General features: G+C 38.9%; 1 protein-coding gene across 4 annotated transcripts in view; it reads left to right on the forward strand.

Moving 5' to 3' along the window:
- The window catches only part of SH3PXD2A (SH3 and PX domains 2A), a 303,987-nt gene that overhangs the window by 128,541 nt on the left and 147,775 nt on the right, over positions 1–27,671 (forward strand). Inside the window, exon 1 of one of the 4 annotated variants that reach the window (XM_032224777.1) lies at positions 1,503–1,724. The exons of 2 other annotated variants lie outside the window; for them this stretch is intronic. The gene's annotated coding sequence lies outside the window, so the exon portion shown is untranslated. Of the gene's footprint in view, positions 1–1,502; positions 1,725–27,671 lie in introns of those variants that run through there. One more of the 4 variants, XM_032224780.1, reaches the window with a different exon arrangement.

Here is a 27,671-nt window from a genome sequence, read left to right on the forward strand (position 1 = left end):
GCTGTTCCACTGATTAATTGTTCAAACTGTCAGGAAATTTCTCCTCAGTTCGAAGTTGCTTCTCTCCTTGATTAGTTTCCACCCATAGCTTCTTGTTCTGCCCTCAGGTGCTTTGGAGAATAGTTTGACTCCCTCTTCTTTGTGGAAACCCCTGAGATATTGGAACACTGCTATCATGTCTCCCCTAGTCCTTCTTTTCATTAAACTAGACATATCCAGTTCTTGCAACCGTTCTTCATATGTTTTAATCTCCAGTCCCCTAATCATCTTTGTTGCTCTTCTCTGCACTCCTTCTAGAGTCTCCACATCTTTTCTACATAGTGGTGACCAAAACTGAATGCAGTATTGCAAGTGTGGCCTTACCAAGACATTATAAAGTGGTATTAACACTTCACGTGATCTTGATTCTATCCCTCTTTGCCCATGGTTTTTCCCCTCTGTCTACCACTAATTCCTAGTTCATCTAAGATAGTGATTTATGGATTTCTTCCTGTAAATGGACAACTACCAGCTCATTCTGCAAACACTGCTAGATTTGTTCAGCCTGTTTATTTTTCGTTTGACATCTCCTGGCCAAAATGCCTGGCAAGAAAGGCAAATATAGCAAATTGAGAATCTGATTGTTCTGCATAGGTTGAATCAATAACATACTAAAAAGAAGAAACAAAATAATTTCCTCTATACATGATACTAGATTTTTTTTTAAAAAAAATACTTACTGGTAGGGGACAAGAATTAGTTACAGTGTGCAGAAAACATATTCTGTATCAAATTTTACTTCTATAGAAGAGGAACGGAAGGGGAGAGATGGATAAAGTCAATCCAATAGTCTTTCCTTGGATCCTTTGGGACATGGTCAATCCAATACAAAAAGCAAATGGACCATTAACAATTTTCCAGCAACAGGGGAAAGTAGACCTGAGAAGAGTGAATTGGAGACAGTTCCAGTTTAATCTTGGTAGACAAGATTTCTTGGAGATAAATTCCAATTTGAAATCTGTTAATATTATGAAATAGTAGAAATGAGGTCAGGGGTGGGTTCCTCCCCGATTGCTCTGGTTCGCGCGGACCAGATGGTCGGTGAACCCAAAAGTAATTAATTTCTGGGAACGCTGGTATCGCTCCTGGCCCCTGTCGCTGCAAAGCGCACTTGCGGACAAGGCAGCGCGACCCACTCGGCATGTAGAAACAGCAAAAGAAGGAACAGGAGAGGAGTTCCAAGCGGGGCTTTTCAAACAGCCAAACTCCTCTCCTGTCCCTTCTTTTGCTGTTTGAACAAGCCGTGCGGGTTGTGCTCCCTTGTCTTTCATAGCCAGCTCGTTTCCAATTGGGGTGGGGATCCATGAAGAGGGACGGAAAAAATCAATTTCTTCCCCCCTCCCCAGTAAATTGCCTTTACTGTGCAAGTTGCTGCAGGCTCCGAGGCTGCAGGCAACCAGGGATAGGGTGGGGAGAATGCTGCCTGTCTTCCCCCTCCCAAAGCAACCTCACAGGTTTTCAAGATCGTCTGCAGAGGCATTTTTAAAAAGAAAACAGTCTTCTTGGGAGGGGGAATGGGCTGCGCTCAGAGAAGCCAGCACCCAGGGTGCCCTGAAGCAGCACCAGCCAACATGTCCATAAGAAAAGCTCCAAGGGGAAGTGCGGCAGCGCCGCACCGACATCCGCCCTGCCAGCCGCCTAGCAACGCATCCCCGCCTCCTCCTCCTACTCAGCAGGCGGGCCAGGTAGGGGTGCGGGCATGGCCCAGGAGAGGGTGGTTAATGGGGGGTGCTGCCCAGCCAGTCCTCACTCAGCAGCAGTGGCGAGTTCCACGACGTTGCCTTCAAGGTGAGCAGTGGGCACCACGTGGCTGGGCAGTGGGGCTCACCCGGCGACCACCCAGCCACCACTCGGTGGGCAGGCTGGCGGGTGGGCGGAAGGTTGCCCTGGTGAGACCGAGGTGGCATGTCGTGTGGAGGCTTGGCGGGCATGAAGGGCTCCTGTCTTCTCTGGCCAGGCTGGAGCATGGGACAGCCTCGCAACAGGCGCGTCTGCCGCTTGCGGAGCGAAGATGTGGCACTTGGAAATGGTGGTGGGCTTGTTTTCCAGTGGTTCCTGGCCCTGCGAAGGTTCCAAAAGTGCCTGGGCTCTGGGACATCCTGTGCTGTGCCCACTTCCGCTGCTGCCCCCTCCGCTCCCAAATGCAACTGTCAGCTGTGAGCAGGTGCCTGAAGCTGCTGCTTGCAATCATTTACGGCTGCAGATAGATTGCTCCTGTAGCAGGAAGCTCTTCGCCCTGTGAGAGCTCCTCTCCAGCACTCCTAGTTTGGTAACATCATCAGTGCTAAAAGGGAGTGGGGTTGGGGGGGGGGAGAAAGAGAAAGGACAAAAAGGAGAAAGAGAGGGAGAAAGAGGAGGTGGGGGATAGTGGGATCCTTGCTGCTTTCTGAGCTTGGTGGTTTTCTTACAGGCATTTCATTACCAAACTAGGTAACATTATCAGTGGTAGAAGGAAGTGGGTTTGGGGGGGAAGGAGGAGAAAGTTAGGACAAAAAAAAAATATAAGGAGGGAGAGGACTGTGGGGTCCTTTGGTGTTCTCTGAACGTGGTGGTTTCTAATTATTTTTAGGGAATTTTTATTTATTTATTGTTTATAGAATGTTTATTACAAGAAATGTTATTTCTTTTTGCAAATGTTTTATTTGTGATGCAATATATTGCTTTTAAGTGTTCAGACCAGGTTTATATGTCTCAAAGTGACTGATTTTCTATGGGTAGGCCAGGTTTCTTGCAAGGCAGCTTTGCCAGATTTAGTGTGTTTCACCCTCATTGTTTAGGTAATTCTGAGGTGGTTAATGGTTCTGTGAGCGCCTGTCCTTTATAATTTTCCACATTGCCTTGATGGTTTTTATTCCAGTGACTTTGTCTTTCCTGTCCTTAGGCTTAGGAAAAAAAAACTGGTTTCATTGGCAGTCTTTTGGGGGGGGGATTCTTATGTTTTGGTGTTTTCCTGGCACTGTCATAGTTTGTGTGTCTGTGTGGGTGGGTGTGTAATGTCCCGCAGTTATCTACGCATTAATAATGATCTAGTAATATTAATAATATCTAGTAATTAGTAATATCTAGTAATAACATTGTCTTGGCCAGTCCCACCAGGTCACATGGGTGGCAGGCCACTCTCATCTGGTCACATGGGCAGTAAGCCACTCCCATCCGGTCACATGGGTGGCAAGCCACTCCCACAAAGGAGGCCACGCTCACAGAGTAAGTTCGAACAATTTTTGAAACCCACCCCTGAATGAGGTGTTGTGCATATATAAAGTTATGTAGATACAAACATCTTTTTTTTAACTTTTCCAGCAAGTTTCTACAGCATTATCCTTGTCATAAAGGTGGAAGAATAAATGAATGCAAAAGTTACTATTAGAATAAACTTTTAAAAATAGAGAAAAAAGTATTGAGACATAATGTCGGATGACACAATAACTTGGAGTAGTGCTAAATTATTTACCTTAAGTTATAAGCTTCCATTATGTTTCTATCTAGGTCTTTTTTCTGACTGGTGGTATGCCATGCCTTTATAAAAAAATTATGCATTAAAACATTCATGTATGTCTGACATATTATGTGACTTCGGAAAGAAAAGCACAGTATCTCTAACAGCCAAAAAAAGATTACAAGACATTCCTTAAATAGTATGTGACAACTCTTCTATTGTGCCCAAACCAGAACTTGCTTGGTTTTTTTTAGATTGGTAGAACCTATTTTTGATATGGGATGGGAGTTGTCCTTCAAAGTTAGACTGCAAAATATAAAGTATAAGATCATTCCTGCTCCCCACCCCTTCCATTCTGGAAACAGATTCTACATTGGTGTTACTTAAGGTTGTTAATGACAGTGGTGTTGTAGCCACATTTGTGTGAGCATACATAGGCAATTAATAGTGATTTAAGAGAAAGACACATGACTGTATCTGATCGCTGAAATCATTAAAAAAAGAACATGGATGAATCTTAACATCAATTCCAGACATAGTCAGATTAAAAAGCAAACTGTCCAGTTTTGATTCTGTAATGTTGATACTACTGCTTCTAAAGCAGTGTTTTTCAACCTTTTTGTGCAAAGGCACACTTTTTTCATGAAAAAAATCACGAGGCACACCACCATTAGAAAATGTTAAAAAAATTTAACTCTGTGCCTATATTGACTATATATAAAGTAATTTTCCCACGGCACACCTTACACTATGTCATGGCACACTAGTGTGCCGCGGCACAGTGGTTGAAAAACACTGTTCTAAAGGATTAAATGTGAATTTTGGACTTCTGATATCTAGTGGGGACTATCATACTCTTCAGAGCCCTTCATAAAAAAAAAGTGACTCCCTGAATGTAGTAATTTGGTACAAAGTAGATAGAGATTTAGAGTAACCTCTTTTTGCAGTTAGCAGTTTTTCATTTTGCGTGGAATAATTTTATATTCCTTTCCCTTATTTTAAATTTTCTGATATGTCAATTTTATTGTGTTTACTCTCTGAGGTACCCTTCTATAATTCCTGATAGACCAAAGCTCCTACTTTTTTATTCAGCTGTTGTCACTGGTTGCCGATGATGTTTTATTCCAATCTGTCTCTCATTCCAAGTACCAGTGGGAGTAAGAGGCCTTGCATGTAAAAATGCATTGTTTTCTGTACGCTGAGATGCACGCCCCAATTCCAACTTTAACAAATACAAAGACGCTTTGTATAGATAAGCTAAACAGCTGAGTATTTCCCAGCTATTCTTTTAAAGAAGGAGAACTCTCATGTAAGTAAATCTACTGACATGTGTTGATATATATTAGATAGATAGGTAGGTAGGTAGGTAGGTAGGTAGGTAGGTAGGTAGGTAGGTAGGTAGGTAGGTAGGTAGGTGATGGATGGATGGATGGATGGATGGATGGATAGATAGATAGATAGATAGATAGATAGATAGATAGATAGATGATCCTATGTAATAATGAAACAAAGTAAGATATGTGCGGGCTCTCTTTTGCCATCAACTTAATATAAAATCTTTTGATATGATCTTAAAACTTGTTATATTTCTAAATATCAAATTTGTATTGAATGTTCAATTTCTGCTACTTAGATAAAGTTTATGATTGAATAAAAAAACTGACAAGGAATCCTAGACTATACTTCTTTTAAAAAATTGTGGTGGTTAATAGAACTCATAACACAATTCCATATATATATGTACAGCAGTTATCACAGAAATGTTTGCATGGCAATTAAGTCTTATTTCCTAAATAGCAAAAACTGAAGCATATAGTTAATTTTACATTTTCCTCTTACTCATTTAGAAGTTGTCGAAAGTTTGATATCCACTCCTTTCTAGTTTGGCAGTTACTCATTTAGCAAAGACAATAGAAGTTCCTTTTGAGATCAGTGCTCAACACATTTTATCAATTAGTTGTGGTAAATAATATATTTGGGAGAGGCTGGTAAAATTATTTTTATGACCAACTGAGTTGTTAATATGTTTGTGTTTTCCATCTACATATCACATGAACTATTTTGAAAATATAAAACTGTTCAGTTCTCCTTTTGAGGAATAAATAGGCTTAGTTGTCACATATTTTTGATATAGTCTGTCCTTATTTTCTTTCTCTTATCTAGCACATTAAGTAACATTGACCTACACAATATTTTGAGTTTTTAAATCATTATCATAACTATATACCTTTAAAATATCAATCCAAGCATATTTAAATAATGAACAGAAAGTTGCTTGATACTCAGGTAGTATCCTAAGATCAGTGAAGCTCTAGTTACCTATTCCACAATTTAGTAAGAATAATGCAGCTTATTTTGTTTTTAATCTTCTACTATGAAAAATTATTTTGTTTTATTGTTAATGTTGGGATTCATGCCTGATGGTTGATATATAAAAATAAGAATCGCTGTGTGCAATTGGTAAGTTTGAGAGTATAGCCTGGATGTTCTCATGAGCACCATGAGGAGTGATTTCTCATTTATAGAATGACTACCATTATGATCCTGGCGGGCGACCTTTGTGCATCTGTGGGGCCATTTTTAACCCTGCAGATAATCCTTATTATCCCAATTTACCTTGTCTTTTAGGGTAAATTGGTTTCTTTCCAGGATAGTATCTTTAAGATTAGCTAATTTTCATAAGATTTGAGGGAGAATAATAAGAAAGGATGGTGTGTTAAGTTCAGGAAAAGAAGTTTTGTAAATAATGCTAATTTAGATTTGGGGCAGGGGGGTTTCTTATATAACCAACAACCACAAACCCTCTTTTTACACTCTAGATGTGTTGAATTCCCATTTTCCCCAGCAGTTATGAAATGGTATTCTAACATCTAGAGGACACTCAGAAAGGCTGCCATACATACTTTCAAGTTTTTACATATAATCATGAAAATTATATATATATTTAATTAAATGACATTTGTTGGGCAAAATGAAATTTAAATGGAAAATGTTGGTGAAGCAAAATAAAACAATCATAAGAAAGAAAGAGAGCCTGTTGGCATAGTTTTTATTGCAACAAGTTTAACAAAGCCAAACTTACAAGAAACAAAAAAAAGAACATTTCATCTGATCTCTCACATAATACCCATATATTAAGTCAGAAAAACAGAAACTCCTTTGTACATCATTTCAGTAAAGAGAAGAGTGATTTAATATGATTCATTTGATGGTAATTATTTTGTAAACTTTGTCATACCACCATTGAAATTTCAGATCTCTCCTGCCTACATTTAATCTTTTTGCCAAGTTGTGACCTTTTGATTGTTAATTATACCTCAAGAGAAAAAGTAAAAACCTGTGGTTTGCTTATTCTTTCTTGTGGCTTCTTTTATGGCTTCTAGGGCTTCCATATTTTTCTGGTGAAAATGACATGACTTAAGTTGTTTCTGAGTACATTCTTGTCATTTACAAAAGGAACATCTTATGAGCAATTCCAGATTCCAGTTTCCTCTTACTGTTTGGTACACACCCATCCATTTCAAAAGATCTCCTACAAGCCAGTTTTAATGCAATGCATACATTCCAAATGTATCATCAAGGTTCCTATTTGCATTTTTGCCTCTTGATTCTGAGATGAGTGAACTTACACAGTGTTTTTACTTGTTTTTCTTTTTTTGGGGGGGGGATATATGGTAGATGCATCACCAATCTCTTACTGGGTTATTCAACCCAATTAGGAAAAAAACACTAAATGCAAATATCTTGGCATTCCACTCCCATTTGGCATATTGCCAAGCAGTACCCTTAAGAGTTGCTGACATAATATCTTGCCAAGGCTCACCTGAATACTATCTATACAAGTTTCTGTGCTGTCAGGCTATTTAGCAGTCCTCTAAGCCAAACATTTTATTTATTATTTTCCAAGCATGATGTTTGCATAGTTATAAATAATATGTTATTTATTATGTTATAAGTAAAAGAAGGCCAGAAACTGAACTATGTAATAATTTCTATCAGTCTGGGAATAAAATCTTATCACTGCTGATCTGGTATCATGAAGGAACAGAAAGATTTTGCTATAGCATTGCTATTTTTTAAAAAATGACCATCCTTTGCAACCTATTAGAAGGAATGTTTTGCTTATCACCAGACAGATCTCACAAATATACATAGACAAATATGTATGTGTGTATGCATACATGTCTATGTGGAAGGGAATACTAGACATTTGGGGGGGGGGGGTTTGAAAAAATTTTATTGGCTTTATTACAGAAAAAACACACACACAAAAAAAGAATAATCTTTCATTACATCTTGTAGAAAGCATATCCATTAGTCACAAGTATATTTCATGTGTTTCTTCCATAATCACATATATTCCATTCAGTTTGAATTGTATATGTTAAAATTTATATATTTTACTATCACCATACCACCATTTTCATTTAATTAAGATTTCAAGAACACAGCCACTTGCTGGCATTTTTTTTCTTCCCCCAGTCTCAATAAATCTGCCATATCTTTATATCTTTATAACATATTCTAAAGAAAGTCAATTAATAGGACATCTAACATTTCCTCTCCCTAACATATCTTTATTATTATTATAGTTAACTAGAGGTTATTTACTATTTTTCACACCTCTCCTCTCCACAGGCGCAAAAAAGCAACAATCTCTAAACAACAATCTGTTAATATGTGTTAACAAAATAACCATTTAAAATCTAAAACAATCTAAAAAATGTTGACATTTCTAGTTGATAATCACCAAAATATACATTAACATTCCCTTTTGTTATTGCAGTTGAAAGAAGACAGAAAAAAAAAACAATTGTTTGCTATTTATGTCACGTCACCTCTCATTCTAATCCAAGTTATTTATACCTTCATAGCAGGATCTAAACACAAATTTATAAGATTTATAAATCTTTTCACCAAATCTCAATTGCAATTTGTGGCCCGCAAATTTATCCTAATTAAGGTTATCATTTCATTGTTAATATCATGGTAAGTTATATGTTAATGAATAAACATTCAATGATAATCTATGACAGTCTACAAAATACTAAAATCCCTACTTATTAATCATCAAAAATTAGCTAATTTTTATCATCAACTGGCATTATCAACCAGTGTCTTTCCAGTAGCAAAATGGTCCTTTCTCTCTCGCCAGCAGTTGTGTCAATTCTCTTATTGGCATCTTTTCAGCATTTGAAACTTCTCTCTTCTCTCATGTACTTGAGAGACCGCCTTCTGCCGATTACCTCCCTCCGACCGATCAGATCGCACAGACTGGGCCTCCTCCGAATCCCATCTGCCAGTCAATGTCGACTGGCGACTACACGGAGGAGAGCCTTTTCTGTTGCAGCTCCGACCCTGTGGAACGACCTCCCCGTCGAGATCCGTACCCTCACCACCATCCAGACCTTCCGCACAGCCCTTAAGACCTGGCTCTCCCATCAGGCCTGGGGATAGATTCCCAATTTACCCGCCTGAGTGTTGACTGTTGAATGCAAGTTGTGTTTTATTATTTTATTCTGTTCACATATTGTTTGTCTTTTGGTATTGCACCCCCTTCCCTGCGATTGTAAGCCGCCCTGAGTCCCCTCAGGGAAAAGGGCGGCCTATAAATCCTAATAAAATGTCTAAAAAAAAAAAATGTCTAAAATGTCATGTAGTTACATTGCTCTTTAATTGTTATTAACGTAGGCTTAGCTTTGGTTATCAAACTTATTTCTGGATATATTTGTTTTCTTAATTCCATCCTTTTCATTCTTTTTTTCCTCCTGCATCTTGAAGTTGGAGAAAAGGCTCCAAGTTGTCAAAAACACTTTTCCAGCTTCCCTTCTTTTCGCTTTCACTCATATTTACTCCATTAATGGGTTCATCTGACGTCTTATCTTTGTTTTCTATATTTCCATTCCCTTCTTTGGTCTCTGGGGCTCCAACCCCCTCCTCTTTTACTGTAGCACCCCATAGACTGTCCCATTTCTTGTCAAATCTCTCAAGTCCTTCTGAAATGTTTTGAAGTCCAGCCAGGATGTTTTGGATTATTAGGTTTTCTTCCTCTGAATATTGATCCATTTTTCAAAATGTAAAGGAATATAAAGAAAAAGAAAATAGGAAAAGGAATCTGCCACTCTAGCCTGTCAAAATTTTAGGGGATATGTCTGTATTTATTTTAAATCTTAAACACAAGTTCTTTCGAAGTTTTTAAAGTAGAAGGGTTCTTATCTCTTTCTTGTCTTTTCCTTCTCTTGCCAAGATGTTTTCCAGGAACACTAACAAAACAGGTTTCGTGCTTTTGAGCCTTTATCAGGTTTTATAAGCAAATTCCAAATCCTTCCGTTGTAAGGTGAGTAAAGCCAAATAAAGCAGAACAAAGGATACATTGTGTCCAAAGAAAAACAAAGTTTAGGTTTTGGCTTCCAAGTGGTAGATTCAATAATTATTCAATTATTATTTTTTATGCTTTTTCCTTAGATACCTTTAATATAATTTTAACCAATAGAAGGAAGAATTTATTGAAATAAGAGAAGAAATTTAATTTAAGGCAACAGAAAAAATTAGGGTAGAAAAAAAATAGAGAAAAAAAGATCAGTCCATAGACTTCAAGCGGGGAAACAGGAAATGTTGCAATTACTTCAATCCACAAAACATCGTTACAAACCAGAGCAGGAAACTTTCCAGTAGCAGTCCAATAGTATTAAATTCACCGCTTTATTCTTACTTTGAGGACTAGTTATTATTGGTTTTTTTTAAGTTTCTTAACGCGATCTTCTGAAAGTAAAAAAAGAAAAAAACCTCACCAGATGGAACGCTTTCGCTTCGTCTTTTCCTTTGGGAGCCATCTCCGACTATGCCAGCCAGGGGGCTGCTTGTTTGTCTTCAGTTGGAAGCACTACCCTTGGGTCAATCAGGGACTTTGCAATGTCCCTGTGACCAGCAAGGTTTTGGCTTCCCTGTCACCATCTCTTCGGGACGGTTTGGTCCTACCGGACCATCCAAAGACAAAAGTTTCATCGGCGGACTTGGACTGTTGAGTCTGTGTGTGGTGTGTCGTCGCGACGTTGGCTCCCCCCTCTCTCAACATTTTGGGTTTTTTTTTTTCACTTCAACTGAATAGTTTGAAAGAATTATAGAACTGAAAATGATAGAATCGGAGCTGGAGAAAGGAGTTTAGGCCACTGAATCCAATCCCCTTCTCAGTACATGAATTCAAATTAAAGCATTCCAGACTGGTTGGTCACTAGCTTTTAGTTGAAAACATCCAGTTAAATGAAGCCCATAACTCCTCTAGATAATTGATTCCACTATTGAGATGCTATGGATGGGATCTGATTAAGACAGAATAGAATAGAACCTTTAGTGGTTTGGAAGTCATTTTTGAAGTTTGTTTGTTTTTAGAAGTACCATTATCAAGCTGCATATCTCCATCCCATGCTCAGATTCTGACTAGCTTAAATTGAATAATGTTTAATGCTACGCCTCAGAAGCTCTGGACCTACAAGTGTATAGAATACACCACACTGAAAGCTTTGAGAGCTATAAATGGAAATATGCATTATGGAGAAATTATGATTTCTTTTTCAAGTATGTTAAGTAAGATTAGCAAATTGGAAAACTTTGTAGTGTGGTGAACTTTGTTGTCTCTCCATGGTTTCAAGTTCAGTTCTCAAATGTCATTGAGCCACTAATGAAACATTCAAAGTGCAACCACTCTGCTTGTAAGCCTGTGATGATATGCTACTTCCTTTTGTCTAGCAACTCATTCATGTGAACTGGTAATGCACAGGGGAAAGGCCTTCAGAAATTATACATAGGAGAAATTCCTACAAAAATTGTGCAAGAGACAGGCGAGCTCAGACTGGTAGCATGGGTGTTATAATGTTAAATTGCTCTTGATGAGCAAATATGTTCTTGTAACAATTGACAAGATCAATTGCATCTAAAATAGCAAGAACTGGTCTGGATGTTCCTCCTATTGAGATGGCTTATGAATACAGAAAATAGTATTATAAATATGATTGGAAAAAATGTGACAATTTTAATTACCTCCTGAAATATAATACAAGTTATATCCATCTATCTACTCTGAAGATCAAAACATTTGGTGAAGAGAAATGAAAGCTAAAAGTGGTGGATCAGTAGACAATTACCTCCACACGACCTATTAGATCTCACTGGTTAGGCCTCCTCCGAGTCCCATCTGCCGGTCAATGTCGACTGGCAACTATGCGGAGGAGAGCCTTCTCGGTGGCAGCTCCGACCCTGTGGAACGATCTCCCCGTGGAAATTCGTACCCTCACCACCCTCCAGACCTTCCGCACAGCCCTCAGAACCTGGCTATCCCGTCAGGCCTGGGGTTAAGACTACAACCCGCCCGAATAGTATGACTGTTGTGTTTTAATTATGTATTTGTCTTATATGTTAAAAGTTTGTCTCCCCCCCCCTTTTTTAAGTTGTAAGCCGCCCTGAGTCCCCCCAGGGAAAAGGGCGGCATATAAATAAACTTTAAATCTAAATCTAAATCTTCAGGGGGAAAATCACTGTATTTCTCTTGTTTTTGTAGTTTTTATTTATTAATTAAATTGTATGACACATCTCTGTCATGATATTCAAAGGAAGTGCAAAAACCTTTGTCCACTTTCTGTTTTTTAATTCTCTTAAAAAGATAGACACTAGAGGTGTGCAAAGATTCAGTTTGAAGATGATGCAATCTAATCATTTTATCATTTTTTTCCAAACTGAATTGTTAAGACAGTTTGAATTGTTTAATCAAATTCAGCTTTTCCGGTGGGCGGGGCCTGACAGGAAGTTGTTATTCTTAACAGCTCTCGAATCTTGGCGTCGTTAAACTGTTTAAACAGCAATCCATTAAGCTGTTTAGCAGTTTGTTTACCCCCTCTTCGGGCTATGCATGGGAAGCCCTCTAACTAATCCTCTCAGCCTAAAATCTGGGAGGAAGGGGGAGGGCACTGGCAGCATAGCAGCTCCGCACCAGGAATCATTCTGCCTTTTGTTGCAGAATGAAGGTCTTCGTTCATCCTCAGCACAATGAATGATTTACTGCGGATTTCAAGTCGAGCTGAACCAATATTTGTGAACTTCTAATTGTATGTATAAATCCTTAGCTCCATTTGTAAAGAATTCCTTCTGATAATTACTTGCTGAAAGCTCTACAAAAATGGCGCCGAGCTGTGTAGGAGCTGTGTAGGAGGGGCGAGACGCCGATAGCATTCTTGTGAAGCCTAAAAGTGATTTATTATCAAGAAGTGATTTATTATCAAACCAAATAGCAATTGCTGTATAATTGGACTGCCTGGACTTTTTAATTGACTAAAGAAGATTAAACTTGAGATGGCTTCTAAGCAAAAAGTTCCCCCTCCTCCCCCTGCATCGAAAAGTGTCAGGAGTTCTCCAGCGCCCTCCACTAAATTACAGTCATTACTTCCTCCTACTTCTGCAGGGGACCCCTTGACAAGAGAAATTTTGCAGAAAGAATTAATTGATGCGTTAAAAAATCATGCTGATATGATGGAAGCAAAAATTAAGGAAGAGATAGCTGCTTCTAACAAACAGATGTCCGAAGAACTTATGACATGTAATCAAGCGATTAGGGGGGATTTCCTGATGGCTTTGAATTCTCTCTCAGGCTATACACTCGGACTTGAAGAAAAGTTAGAAGATCTTAGTGACTCTAATACGAACCTGGTAATGAAGATGGATGTGGTCCAGCAAAAGGTCAGCGATGTAGAAAATGAAATCATAATATTACGGTATAGACAAATGGAATTTGCCTTAAGGATAAGGGGCCTCCCGGAAAAAACACAAGAGAACCTGAAACAGATTCTCTCTGAAGCCTTTGACCTGATGGTGGGAAGGTCAGGAGGGAATTTCGACTGGCAAATCGAAAAGGTTTACCGCGTTAACTCCTGGCTGGCAAGACAAAAGCAATTACCAAGAGATATAGTGGTGTATTTTGCCACTAGAGATATGAGGAACACGATATTACAGGAGTCCTACAAAACTAAGCTTCAAATTGGGGGCCAGGAGGTGATTGTCTTGAAGGAAATACCACCTAAAATGTTGAGATCTAGGAAAGACTATGCCTTTTTAGTCGAAGAGCTTAAAAATCGCCAGATACAGTTTAGATGGGACGCGCCAGCCGGCATTGCATTTAGCTACCTTGGAAAAAGATATCACCTCAATTCAGTATGGAAGGCCCAAGATTTCTACAGCAGCATATTGAAGGCTGGACACCCCCCTCCCTCTAGATCCAGAGAAAGAGAATAAGAAGGACATGATGGAGAGCAAACCACTCAAGCACAAGGGGGGACCAACTTGTTCTCTCAGAGGCACAAGAAGCTAAGGAACAAAGACAAGCCCGCGTGGTTACTAGACGAATGGAACAGGAATTAAAAAAGCAACAAGCACAAGCCACAGTTCAGGAGCCTACAGGTGTTACTTCAGAAGCAGTGGGAGGAGCCAGGCCAAAGATTAAATTCCAGGGTGTTCAGATGTCTCTTAAAACGCTTCAGGGGGCTAAAGATGGCAACTAAGTTTCTAACTTGGAATGTCAATGGTTTAAATTCCCCACAGAAAAGGAAGAAAATAAACTACTATCTTAAACAATTTAAGAATGATGTAATTTGTTTGCAAGAAACTCATATTAGATCAACTGATCAAAAATACCTGATTAATATAAGACTTGGACAACACTTTATAGCTTCTGCCACTGAGAAGAAAAATGGTATAGTTATATACTTAAGGAAGGATTTGAAAGCTGAATTAATTGAAGCAGACCCTCATGGAAGATATATTGCAATAGATTTGGTTTTAGAAGGGAAAAAGACACTACTATTGGGAATATATGTTCCCAATCAACAACAAGATAAATTTTACAAAATGCTTCACGCTAAGTTAGTACATTGGGACTATAGATCCTGTATATTACTGGGTGACGTTATGGATACCAAGAAAGACAAGAAGGCTTTCCGCTAAAATACCCAAAAGCGAGCAAAATTACCTAAGTCCTTTTTTGATATGATAGAGGATTTTGAATTGTGAGATATCTGGCAAGAAAGGAATGCAGAAGAATATGACTTTACCTTTTTCTCTGATAGACATCAATCCTTTTCTAGGATTGACTTCATATTAACAACCAATGATTTGTTTTCTAGGGTAAAGAAGACAAAGATATGGTCCAGAGCCTTATCAGATCATAATCCAGTCTGGATGGAGTTGGGGGTGGGGACTCGAGCAAGAAGGTCTTGGAGATTGAATGAACATTTATTTAGATATGAGAAAAACATTAATGAATGTAAAAAGTTGTTAAAAGAATATTTTGTTTTTAATATGAATAAGGGTACATCTATGGAAATGGTATAGGATGCAAGTAAAGCGTATATGAGAGGAGTTCTGATAAATATGAATCGACTACATGCGGCTTTTACGCTCCTGATTGGCCGCTCATGCTTTTAGCCGCATGAGAAGAAAGACACCGGACAAATGCTTTTTCGGGATGAGGCTTGGCCCTGAGCGAGGCTCGGGGGGCCTCTTTTATTAGTTACAAACAAAGAGAAGGTGTATACGATTACATCAAAAGGCACATGATTAACTAAGTCCAATAATAATGTTGCAGCGTAGCAGAAACTTCATCTCTGGGCAGGAGAAGAGGGGTAGGTGAGAGGTGGGGGGAAGTGGGGGAAAAGGTGGGGGGAGAGGTAAGCAGCTCGCATTCCTGTGTCCGTTTGAGGTGCTTGCTAATTGATACATGCCAGATGCTAGAGGCTGGTACAGAGCAGCACGTTAATTAATAGGAAAGCTTTACATATTGCTAAAAGGAATGTTATGCACATCTCCTGATACTGTGTTTCTCCATCCCCGTGTCTGTGTCTCCAGGCAACTAAAGCTGCCCTATACACAGACCTCGTAATGGATCCCAACATCTCCTCAGTTTTTGTTTTAAAATGACAAGGAGGAAAACAGACATATCAAAATGCAGAATCGTCATAATCACTGGTTATAGCAAACACCTTTATAGACAGGTTGTTCTCCAGCTCATGCTCGTCCTCAGCGTCCAGAAGGGATTTGGTTTCGTTGATCAAAATATTTTTCCTAGCTGAGGAAAAAAGACCTTTGCATAGCTGAAAAAGAGAAGGCAGGCATTGAATACAGCAGCACAACAATACCAGCAAAGCAACAAGGGTTATAATGGTCTTGGCAACATTTCCCAACCAGCTAAAATTGGGTAACCAAGAGGTCAGCCAATCCCACCAGGAGTCCGAGGCCTTATATGTTTGTCTAAATGTTTGAACAATATCATGTAATTTTTCCACACTGGTTTCAATTTCTCCGGACTGGTTCAAATAATGACAACAGGTAGCATTCAACCAAACACATAGGCCTCCTTCTTTGCTTAACAAGTAATCCAAAGCTAATCTATGTTGAGTTAAAATTCCAGCTAAAGAGTCAACTTCGGCCTGCAGGGCTTGTAGCCCAAATATCGTGGTGTTAGCTAGAGTTTCCAGTTGGGCAGATAGAATACGCAATTGTTTAATGTTCCATGCGACACCCAAGAGTGGTAGGGCTATATCAATAAATCTTTCACACTCTGTCAGATAGGTATTATCAGGATCATAACCTAAAGCTGGATCGATTGCTTTCTTCTGTCTGGCCCATCCAAATTGTTTTTCCCAGGCACTATCGGGTTGAGACATGGGATGTGCTGAGATTCCGGCAGGTGCCAGAGTTCCAATAGTGCAAGTACCATTCCATACAGGGGGCAATACTTTACCGGCCCAGTGACCACAAAGCCAATATAGGCCAGGTGGTAACCCATATAAATAATACCCATGATTTGTTCCTGTATTCTGTTAAAGGCAACCATCCCTCTTTTGTTAGAAAATAAGTCTATGATTATACTATCTTCTTTTCTACACTTAAAATGCTCAGGTAATGATAAGTGTGAACAATCGTAGCCAGTTTCCGTAATTTTGAAGGTAGCATTGCAGTGGGGATAATCCCCGACAGAAAAGCAGGGCAAAGGGATTTGCTTGGTGATACCACCAATAGTTACTGCTTCATAACCTTCATGCGAAACATTCCACCATGTAATGCAAATGGGGGCAAGAGGGGGTAAAACCCGATGTGTCAAGATATACTGGGCAGAATCGTAGATAGTATGTGCATGATCACTAGTTGTAGCATATAAAACAGTAACAATCCAGCCTGTGAGGTTTAAGGTTCCAGAGACTAGAATGGGCCAGCCCTGCATGTTAGAGAAAGGGCCGTGCGTACAAACCCAGCAATCAGATAGATTATTAATACGGGTAAGGTTATGTATAAGAAGATGAAATTCATTTACATGCCAATCCACTGTGCGTTTGGGCCGATGAGGTGGGGTGGAGGCATCCTTTGCCCCAGCAGGAACTGCCTGACATTCCCCAACCCAGATAAGCAAAAACAAAATGACCATCAATAAAGCAAAGATAACCATGTGATATGAAAACGCTCTGCAGTCCACGGGCTTGGAAACTTCCTCCCACCATGTTCGAAAGTAGGGAGACCTGCGGTGGAACACAGGGCAGCCAGTTGGGGGAGTGTAGGGTGGAGGGTGCTCTGCCCTGTTTTCCAGGTCAGAGACAGAGACAGCCTCAAGCGGTGGTTCTTGCTGGGTAACCATGGTCAGGCTGCGTCTGTGTTTGTATAGGTGGTTTGGGTAAATATGGTCTTACGTGCCGTCCTGGGATCCAAAGAACCTTGTCTTTTAGTTGGATTGCAGCGTAGCCCCTTCCCCAGGTAATCAGGTCAGCAGGTCCTTGCCACGTCAGGTCAGGCAAGCAGCGATAGTAGACAGGTGGACGGGGGGTGTCTGCAGTAGGTGGAGCTGCAAAATGACGAGTTGCTGCTGAGGATGGTAGGCTGCCGGTAAGATTTAAGAAATTCAGGGTATAAAGGCAAAGGTTAAGCGTATTTTGCACTGCTGGGAGGCCAGGGGGCATTTTCCCCCTATTGCCAATATATCTGTCCAGGGCATATTTTAATGTCTGGTTGGCACGCTCAGCCAACGCCTGACCCTGGCTGTTATAAGGAATGCCAAATTTATGCACAATGCCCCATTGGTTACAAAAGGCAGCAAAGGCTGCACCTGTGTAAGCGGGGCCATTGTCTGTTTTTAATTCTTTTTGGCGTCCCAGCGATGCAAAGGTCCCAATACAATGATTAATAACGTGTTTGGTGGCTTTGCCCCTTTGGGGGGATGCCATAATGTAGCCCGAATATGTATCAATGGAAACATGTAAATATTTCCAAGGGGCAAATGGAGGATATTGGGTAACATCCATTTGCCAAATTTGGCAACACTCTGTCCCCCTGGAGTTTACCCCCATAGGGAGAGAGTTTGCCTGCTGGCTACAGGTAGGGCACTGCTGAACAATGGCAGAGGCCTCATTTGCAGTAATGCCAAATTGTTTTATGAGCACTTTCTTGTTTTGGTGAAAATAGGAATGACTCTCCCATGGGGTGGGAGCTGTCAAAGTTAAAAGAGAAGAAGAGTTGGTAGCAGCCACTGCTGCGGCGTCGGCCACATCATTGCCTTCCTGGAGAGGCCCAGGGAAAGGCTGATGACTTTGGATGTGGGAAACATGAAAAAAATTGGTGCGGGCAGAAATTAACTTTTGCAAAGATAAAAAGAGCAAGAGTAATTGTGGTTCCAATGAGGGAGAAAGATAGGCCTCATAGATTGATTTCACAATCTGAGTTACATAGAGGCTATCCAAAATCAAGTTGAAGGGTTTATTTGGAAAAGTAGAAAAAGCCAAAATAGAGGCAGCAAGCTCCGCACGCTGAGCGGAAGTCTGCGGGGTGGGGGTGGGGGTAATTTTTGTACACCACCGGCCATCCTGCTGCCAGGCACAAACTCCATGTTTTGCTTCCGTCAGCAAAAATAGTCATGGCCTGAGGAAGCGGGAGAGGGGAATATGGAGTGTGCCATTGCAGGGGAACAATTTTCAAAAGAGCCAATCTAGGGTCGGGAGGTGCATGGCAAGAAATCTCACCTGGCCAGTCGGCGAGTGCGAATTGAAGGTTTTCTGAGTTAGCAAGTAAAGTCTCCCAAGTTGATAAAGAACAAGGGACAAAAATCGTGGAAGGTTCAATTCCGGCCAACAACTTTGTTCTGACACGGGCTTTTGTAATTAGAGCTGCAAAAAGAGCAGGTTTCTGAGAAATAGTAGATTTTGGGGTGTGAGACAAGTGTACCCATTCAATAATTAATAATTTTGAAGTTTTTTGCACCACGGCCCCCGTTGGGAGCCCAAGAGTGTTACATATAATGAAAGCTAAGGGGGTGTCGTCCTGAAGACGATCCACCCAAATTTGAGCAAGAGCCTCATTTACCTCTTTTAACACTTGCTGATGTGTTTCATCTAATTTAATAATATCCGCAGGGTTTTTGCCCATTGCTAATGCAGAAAACAATGGAGCTAGTTGAGGGGTTGTGAGCCCCATATATGGGCGTGCCCACTTAATGGAGCTCAAATATTGCTGTAACTGTACTAATGTGGGAGTAAGTGGCAAGTCCAATTTTGGCAGTGCAGGTGCAGCATGAGAAGCCAAAAGCTTATGACCCAGGTACGAAAAAGGTTGTGCTGTTTGAATCTTTTCTGGAGCTATGTGCAGGCCATTTTTATGGAGAAGGTTAGTCAGAAAAGGTAATGTTGCTAAAACTGTACCTGGGGGCCCACATGCCGCTACCAAGATATCATCCATATAGTGGTAAACTAAAAAGTGAGGGTGTGCCGTCCGATACGGCTGCAAAGTTTTATCTACAAAATATTGACACATGGTGGGGCTACTCAGCATTCCCTGAGGCAGGACCGTCCATTGAAAGCGAGAAGCAGTTTGGAGTTGTTAAATTCCAGGACAGTAAATGCAAACAGTTTGCGATCTTTCTCATGGAGTGGTATAGAAAAAAAAGGCATATTTTAAATCAATGATCATGAGATCGCATTCTTGGGGAATCAAATTTGGATTGGGGAGGCCGCACTGCAGGGCCCCCATGGGTTGGATTACATCAAAAGGCACATGATTAACTAAGTCCAATAATAATGTTGCAGCGTAGCAGAAACTTCATCTCTGGGCAGGAGAAGAGGGGTAGGTAAGAGGTGGGGGGAAGTGGGGGAAAAGGTGGGGGGGAAGAGGTAAGCAGCTCGCATTCCTGTGTCCGTTTGAGGTGATTGCTAATTGATACATGCCAGATGCTAGAGGCTGGTACAGAGCAGCACGTTAATTAATAGGAAAGCTTTACATATTGCTAAAAGGAATGTTATGCACATCTCCTGATACTGTGTTTCTCCATCCCCGTGTCAGTGTCTCCAGGCAACTAAAGCTGCCCTATACACAGACCTGGTAATGGATCCCAACAACTACATAGACACAAACAGGGGAAAAAGAGAATTCAACTTGAGAATGAAATTAGGAAGAGAGAGCAGGAGCTAATCTTAAACCCAGGAGACAAAAAGATTAAAGAAACAATCACATTATTAAAAGAACAATTCAACATGTTGATGTCAGATCAGGTGGCTACCAATTTGCTATATGCAAAACACAACACTTTCTGTAATGCAAACAAATCTGGTAGATGGTTAGCATATCTGATTAGGAAAAAACAGAAGTCTCGTAACATATCAAAATTACATTTTAAAGGAAAGGAAGTGTATCAACAGGAGGAGATTCAAAAGGTTTCTCGTGAATTTTTTATAGGATTGTATACGAACGATAAAATTCAAAGCTTAGATATAGATAGATATTTGGATAAAGAAAAAATACTCATAGTTAAAGACGAGCAGAAGGAAAGACTGAATCAACCAATAACCTCGGGGGAAATCCTCCAGGCAATTAAACAGCTAAAAGCATGGAAAGCACTGGGTACAGATGGCTTGACAGCGGCTAACTACAAAAATTTGCAGTTAGAAATGGTAGAACCACTTAAGGAATTATTTAATAAGATCCAAGTGGAAGGGAAGGTACCCCCATCTTGGAAGACAGCCTTTATATCTTTGATACCCAAAGAAGATCAAGATCCTACTCAACCAAAAAATTATAGACCCATATCATTACTTAATATAGATTATAAAATCTTCACTAAAATACTAGCGAACAGGTTAATGTTGGTTATCCAGCAATTGATTCATAATGATCAAACAGGTTTTATTCAAGGGAGACAAATGAGAACTAACGTAAGATTAATCCTTAATACATTAGAATACCTGGGAAAGAACAACCAAATCCCTGCTGCGCTTATATTTTTAGATGCTGAAAAAGCCTTTGATCGAGTGAATTGGCAATTCCTGCTGAAAATATTGCAAAAAATGCAAATAGGGGAGCACTTTTTAAAATCAATTAAAGCAATATATCAGGAACAAACAGCCCAAATCATAGTTAATGGAAGCTTAACAGATTCATTTAAAATCGAGAGAGGCACAAGGCAGGGGTGTCCTTTATCCCCACTATTGTTTATTATAACTTTGGAACTATTGTTGAATAAAATACGGGGTTCAGGTGACCTACAGGGAATCAGGATTAGGCAGCAAGAATATAGAGGACGGGCCTTTGCAGATGACTTGGTTATAACATTAACCCAACCACAGGAATCTAGTAAGGTCTTAATGAATATGATTAATCAATATGGTCAAGTGTCAGGATTCAAAATAAACTTAGGGAAAACAAAGATATTAGCTAAAAATATGAATACTAAACAAAGGGAAGAACTAGAAGGAATGACAGGATGTGAAATAGTTAAAAAGGTCAAATATTTAGGAGTTTATATTTCAACCTCAAACGGGAAGTTATGTAAGTACAATTATGAACCACTATGGCATAGTATACAGACAGAGATGAAAAAATGGGAGAAATTACAGTTATCTCTGCTGGGAAGAATAGCAGCAGTGAAAATGAATATTCTACCTAAATTTTTATTTCTCTTTCAAACATTACCAATACTTAAAAATGATGCAAACCTGTTAGAATGGCAGAAGGGTATTAATAAATGTGTATGAGTAGGTAAGAAGCTGAGAGTAAAACTAAAAATAATGCAAGATGTGCGTGAAAGAGGAGGCTGGAAATTACCCAATTTAAACTATATTATGATGCAGTAGTTCTATCTATAATTAGTGATTGGATCAACTTAACAGATGATAGAATACTTAATATTGAAGGGTATGATTTGGTATATGGTTGGCATGCTTATTTGCTATATAATAAAAAGGTGGATAAGAATTTTAAAAGCCGTATTTTAAGGAATGCTCTACTACGGGTTTGGAAAAAATATCAATATAAACTAAATGATAAGATACCTATGTGGGCTATCCCCAGACATGCAATAGAAAATATGAATATAGTACAAAAACAGGATATAATTACTTACAGGCAGCTTCTTACTGCAGAAAGAGGTGTACCACAACTGAAATCTTTGGATTTATTAAAAAAGGAAAAGGTAATTCAAACATGGTTTCAGTACGGGCAGTTACAGGCTAGATGGAAAATAGATCAAAAAATTGGCTTTATGCAAGTCGAGGATAATTTACTTAAACAAATTAGAGATCAAAGTCCAATGCATATAAAAAGATTATATAACATATTAATAGAAATTGACTCGGAAACAGAGCTAGTCAAAAACTGTATGATTAAATGGGCTCAAAATGTTGAAGAACCAATAATGTTGGTTACATGGGAAAAGATATGGGTGAGAAATGTAAAATTTACACAGGCCCAAAATTTGACAGAAAATTTTTATAAGATGTTTTACAGATGGCATTTAGATCCTAAAAAATGGCTTCCATGTATTTGAACTTATAACCTAAATGCTGGAGATGTGATTGTATGGATGCTACATATTTTCATATATGGTGGACTTGCAAAAAGGTTAAGGCATTTTGGATAAAAATATGGTGGATTATGCAAAATGTTCTTTAAAAAAGGATAAAGTTTACCCCTCAGCTATTTTTGTTAGGTATAATTACTGACTGTACAGCTGTAGAGATCAACTTGATTTTGCACTTGATAACTGCAGCTAGATTGTTGGTGGCGCAGTACTGGAAGAAGGAAGATTTGCATACTATCCAAGAATGGACATTTAAAGTTACAAATTTAGCAGAGATGGCTAAAATATCTGCATATCTTAAGCACTATTCAAATGAGAGATATAAACGAGACTGGAAAAAATGGATTGACTATATACAAAATAAATATGGGTCTAGGAAATTTCAGATAGCTTATGATTAAGATCAGGAATGATACAAATTGTTTATACTTAGCCTAGCAAGGAGGAGCTAAGCTCAATTTAAAGAAGTTATTAATTTTCTACTCTCTCTTTAAGTATATTTTAAACTGTTTTTGTTAAAGATTTATACCTTGTATTGGTTCTGGAAAGTCGGGGGGAAGGGGGGGTTGGGGGGAGGGAGGGAGGGAAGTATACTAGCTTGGAGGATGGGTGTTGGATTTTAAAGTAATATGATTGTACATGTATACTGCTATGCCTTATTTTTTCTTTTCTATGTGTATTGAAATGGAATTATAAATACCATCAACACAAAATGGAGTTTGCTCAGAAGCTGAAATACACCAAGTGAATGAGAGGAAGATGGGAAGCAGAGGAGAGAAGAAAGATAGAAAGAGAGGGATAGGAGAGAGGGTAAGGGGGGGAGATGAGGTGTATAAGGAGGAGTGGTAAGGGGAGAGAGGAGAAAGAGAAAAGAAGGGGAAGTAGAGTAGAGAAGGATGATGGAGGGAAGAAAGGAGGTAGAGAGGGTGAGGAGAGAGGTGGAAGAAAGTGTCGGATAAGGTATAAATATGGTGCATGGAGAACAGAAGAGCCAATAACTGGTTTTTCTTTTTTTTTTTGTTAGTTGATGGCAAGATGAATTGATGTATAATCAATTATCATATTATCCATTCATCTTGCCATCAACTAACAAAAAAAAAGAAAAACCAGTTATTGGCTCTTCTGTTCTCCATGCACCATATTTATACCTTATCCGACACTTTCTTCCACCTCTCTCCTCACCCTCTCTCCCTCCTTTCTTCCCTCCTTTCTTTCTTGGAAAATATTTTTTTTTATGCAAAAACCTTTGTCCACTTTCTGTTTTTTAATTCTCTTAAAAAGATAGACACTAGAGGTGTGCAAAGATTCAGTTTGAAGATGATGCAATCTAATCATTTAATCATTTTTTTCCAAACTGAATTGTTAAGACAGTTTGAATTGTTTAATCAAACTGAGCTTTTCCAAATGTATTTGGAACAGTCTTATGACTTTAGGTATGTACAAAAACATATTTTTCTAAATCGGTTTAAAGTTCCAAATCGATGTACAGATATTAATTTTCCAATTCAATCAGATCTTGCATGATTCATATACCTGTAATGGAATAGTTCTTTCCAACTGTTTCTGGAAGTATATAAAACCTTTATTTCCAGAAAACCATGGAAAAATGATGTTTTTACCGTAATTATTTCTTTATTACAAGTAGTTCTCATTTAGCAAACTCAGTTGGGGTAGTGATATGGTCATTAAGCAAGACAGTTGCTAGGTGAAATCACAACTGTGGTTTGATTTTACTTAAACTTTCTTTGTTTTACAGACCTGATAAAGTCATTAAATACAAGGATTGATTTTATAGTTATTTTTTATTGAATTTCTATTCTATAATAGAATAACAGAGTTGGAAGGGACCTTGGAGGTTTTCTAGTCCAACCCCCTGCCTAGGCAGGAAACCCTATACCGTTCCAGACAAATGGGTATCCAACATCTTCTTAAAGACTTCCAGTGTTGGAGCAGTCACAATTTCTGGAGGCAAGCTGTTCCACGGATTAATTGTTCTAACTGTCAGGAAATTTCTCCTTAGTTCTAAGTTGCTTCTTTCCTTGATTAGTTTCAACCTATTGCTTCTTGTTCTGCCCTCAGGTACTTTGGAGAATAGCTTGACTCCCCCTCTTTTTGGCAGCCTCTGAGATATTGGAGCACTGCTATCATGTTTCCCCTAGTCCTTCTTTCCATTGAACTAGACATACCCAGTTCCTACAACTGTTCTTCATATGTTTTAGCCTCCAGTCCCTAATTATCTTTGTTGCTCTTCTCTGCACTCTTTCTAGAGTCTTCACATCTTTTTTACATTGTGGCGACCAAAACCAGATGCAGTATTCCAAGCACCACTGCATACTTCCTTCTATGTAGATGCAGTTCCACTGAGGAACTGAATGCAGTTGATCAGCCAGTTACGAATCCATTTGGTGGTGATGTTGTCCAACACACATTTTTCTACTTTATCTAGTAGTAGCAGAGTTGGGTTGCTCCCGGTTTGGTAGTGGTGATTTGGCTGGGTCACAGAACAGGCAGTGACCCAGGCTGGTCATGCCCCCGAACTGGTTCTCTGGTCTCTTCTGCCGTTGCCAGCATGTTTCTGTGCATGCGCAGAACAATTTACAGTCAACTGTGCATGTGCGAGCAATGCGCACATGAAGCAAACAGGTACCAACCGGTACAGGAACCCACCCCTGAGTAGTAGGTTATAGTCTACTTTATCAAATGCTTTACTGAAGTCCAAGTAAATTATATTGAAAGTATTCCTCTGTTCCACTAATTTTAACACTTCATCAAAGAATGCAGTAAGATTAGTCTGGCATTATCTGTTTTTGACAAACACATGTTGGCTTTTGGTTATTAGTTTGTTTGCTTTGCTGATTCATTGCTTGATTATCTTTTTCAGAATCTTCCCTGGTATTGAGGTCAGGCTGATAGGTCTGTAGTTTCCTGGATTTTTTTCCCCCTTTTCCCTTATCATCGTCATAACTGTGAAGGGTTGCTAAAGGAGACAGTTACTAAACAAAGACAACCTGTAATCAAGTGGTTTTTTTTTCATTTTCTTGTTGTATAGCCTTGTATTGCTTGGTTACTGTGGATGCTGTATTTTATAACCAAGTGATCCAAATAAATAAACCAGAAAATTATTTTCTATGACTTTCATAATATTTCATGATTAAAGCCAAACATGAACAAAAGGCACTATTAGTGTTGATCAGTCTATATTTTGTGGAATGAAAATATCTATAATTTCCTCTTTAAGAACAGATGGACAACCTTGTTGATTCCCATTTTTCAGAACCTAATGTCAATAACCAGGAGAAAGATGAGAAAATATTCTGTTTCCTAATGGAAAAGAATTCATTGGCAGTATAATAAGTATTATTTGGTTACCCAGTTGTGTGAGAACTGAATTCCACAATGTCACCTTTGTTCCATATTATTTCAGATGTTACAGGATACTGGCATTCAAACGGATTCTGATACTGAGCTAACAGATTCTTACATTTGTCAGATGTAATTCTAACCAACTACCTGTTCTGAACCTGGTTTTTCCCTATATTATTCATGCCATAACACAATACTAACTAACTACCAAAGTAAATAGATAGCTGTTGCATCACATCTCTCAAAACAGCAGTGTCTATCAGTAATTATGATTAATACATTATAATGCTCTTTGACTTAAAACAAGAATAGTTAAGATCATTGCAATGAAGTTTGTTTGCAAAATTGGGATACACAAGGCAGCAGGGAACCATAGATTGATGATAACAAATTGTGGAACTTTGAGAAATTGGAATATATATTTGTAGGGAATAAGAGAAAATGTGGATCTATCTATTGACAAATGGTCCACCATTCACAAATTTGCCCATGTAAATAGCATTTTAGACTATAAAGAAATTCTAGGATAAAAGTAGACCCAGGATTTTAGCAGATGAAAGGAAAAGCAAGGAGAGATGAAAATAAAAGCAATTATAATTATTTCCATAATTATAAGGGGTCACTGCAAATTAAAGAGAAGCAATGAAAAACAGCAGAATTTCTGAAGACGTTTAGTTAGCCATTGTTCTCTTCTTTTTAATTTCCTCTTATTTTCAATAGGTACAGTGTTCTTTTAGCTCAGTGCCTGTTAGATTTTGCCATTTTCGTTTCATGAAATTAACACAAATTGAATAGGAAGTACATGAATGGATACAGGGCAATATGAATCTCCCTGAACAGTTTTAAAGAGTTTTCCTTTAAATGTCTAAGATTCTTTTGGGTCTCTGTCTCCATCGTGTGGTAAATTGATGTATTACACAATGGAACTCCTTGTTTTTACCCACAAAATCATTACAATTGGCAATTGTTCTGAAAAGAACTTTGTTCAATCATTAAAAAGAGAAAAATATAAAACAAATACATTGCTCTCAGCTTCTTTGTGACTCTCCTCCTGTTCATCATGTGAATTCCTTCTTATTTGTTTGCTCATTTACAGGAATTCCAAGCTGACAGACAAAATGCAAGAATAAGATGGGTAGAGATAGATAACTGATATTGGGAGTTAGAATTTAGAAGTTGCTAAACTACAGTTGTTATTTTCACTAGGAAGTAAAGGCAGCAATGGTAAGACAAACTGGAAGTTATGCCTCAGTAACATACATAAAATCACAGGCCCAAGTTCTTGTCAACTCATTTTTATCCTTAATTAAAAAAATCAAAATCTGCTCATAGGGAAATATTTATATCTTAAAATAAGGAGAAATGCAGAAAAAGGGATTTAAGAGCCAGATATAATCTATATTTTCCACCTCAGGTAGATGGAATCACATCTTTCTCCATCTCTAGTAAATTAAACTTGTCTTCCTTCATTAATTAGAGAATAGGAATAAACATTTCTATTTTGTGGAATTAGGTAATGATGAACTAAGTAAGATATATAGATATAGGTACACACACACACTGTGTGTGTACCGTATTTTTGGAGTATAAGACGCACCAAGGTTTTGAAGAGGCAATTTTTTTAAAAAGTAGGTAGGTAGATAGAGGGAGAGAGAAATACAGTAGGTAGGTAGGGAGAAAGAGAGAGTAGGTAAGTAGGTAGGGGGATATATATAGAGAGAAATACAGTAAGTAGGTAGGGAGAGAGAGAGTAGGTAGGTAGTGAGATAGAAGGATAGAGAGAGAGAGAAATACAGTAGGTAGGTAGGGAGAGAGATAGGGTAGGTAGGTAGGTAAGTAGGTAGGTAGAGGGATAGAGAGAGAGAAATACAGTAGGTAGGTATGCAGAGAGAGAGAGAGAGAGAGTAGGTAGGTAGATAGGTAGGTAGGTAGGTAGGTAGAGGGATAGAGAGAGAAATACAGTAG

Source organism: Thamnophis elegans, chromosome 10 (genome assembly GCF_009769535.1).
Source record: "Thamnophis elegans isolate rThaEle1 chromosome 10, rThaEle1.pri, whole genome shotgun sequence".
Taxonomy (NCBI): Eukaryota; Metazoa; Chordata; class Lepidosauria; order Squamata; family Colubridae; genus Thamnophis; species Thamnophis elegans.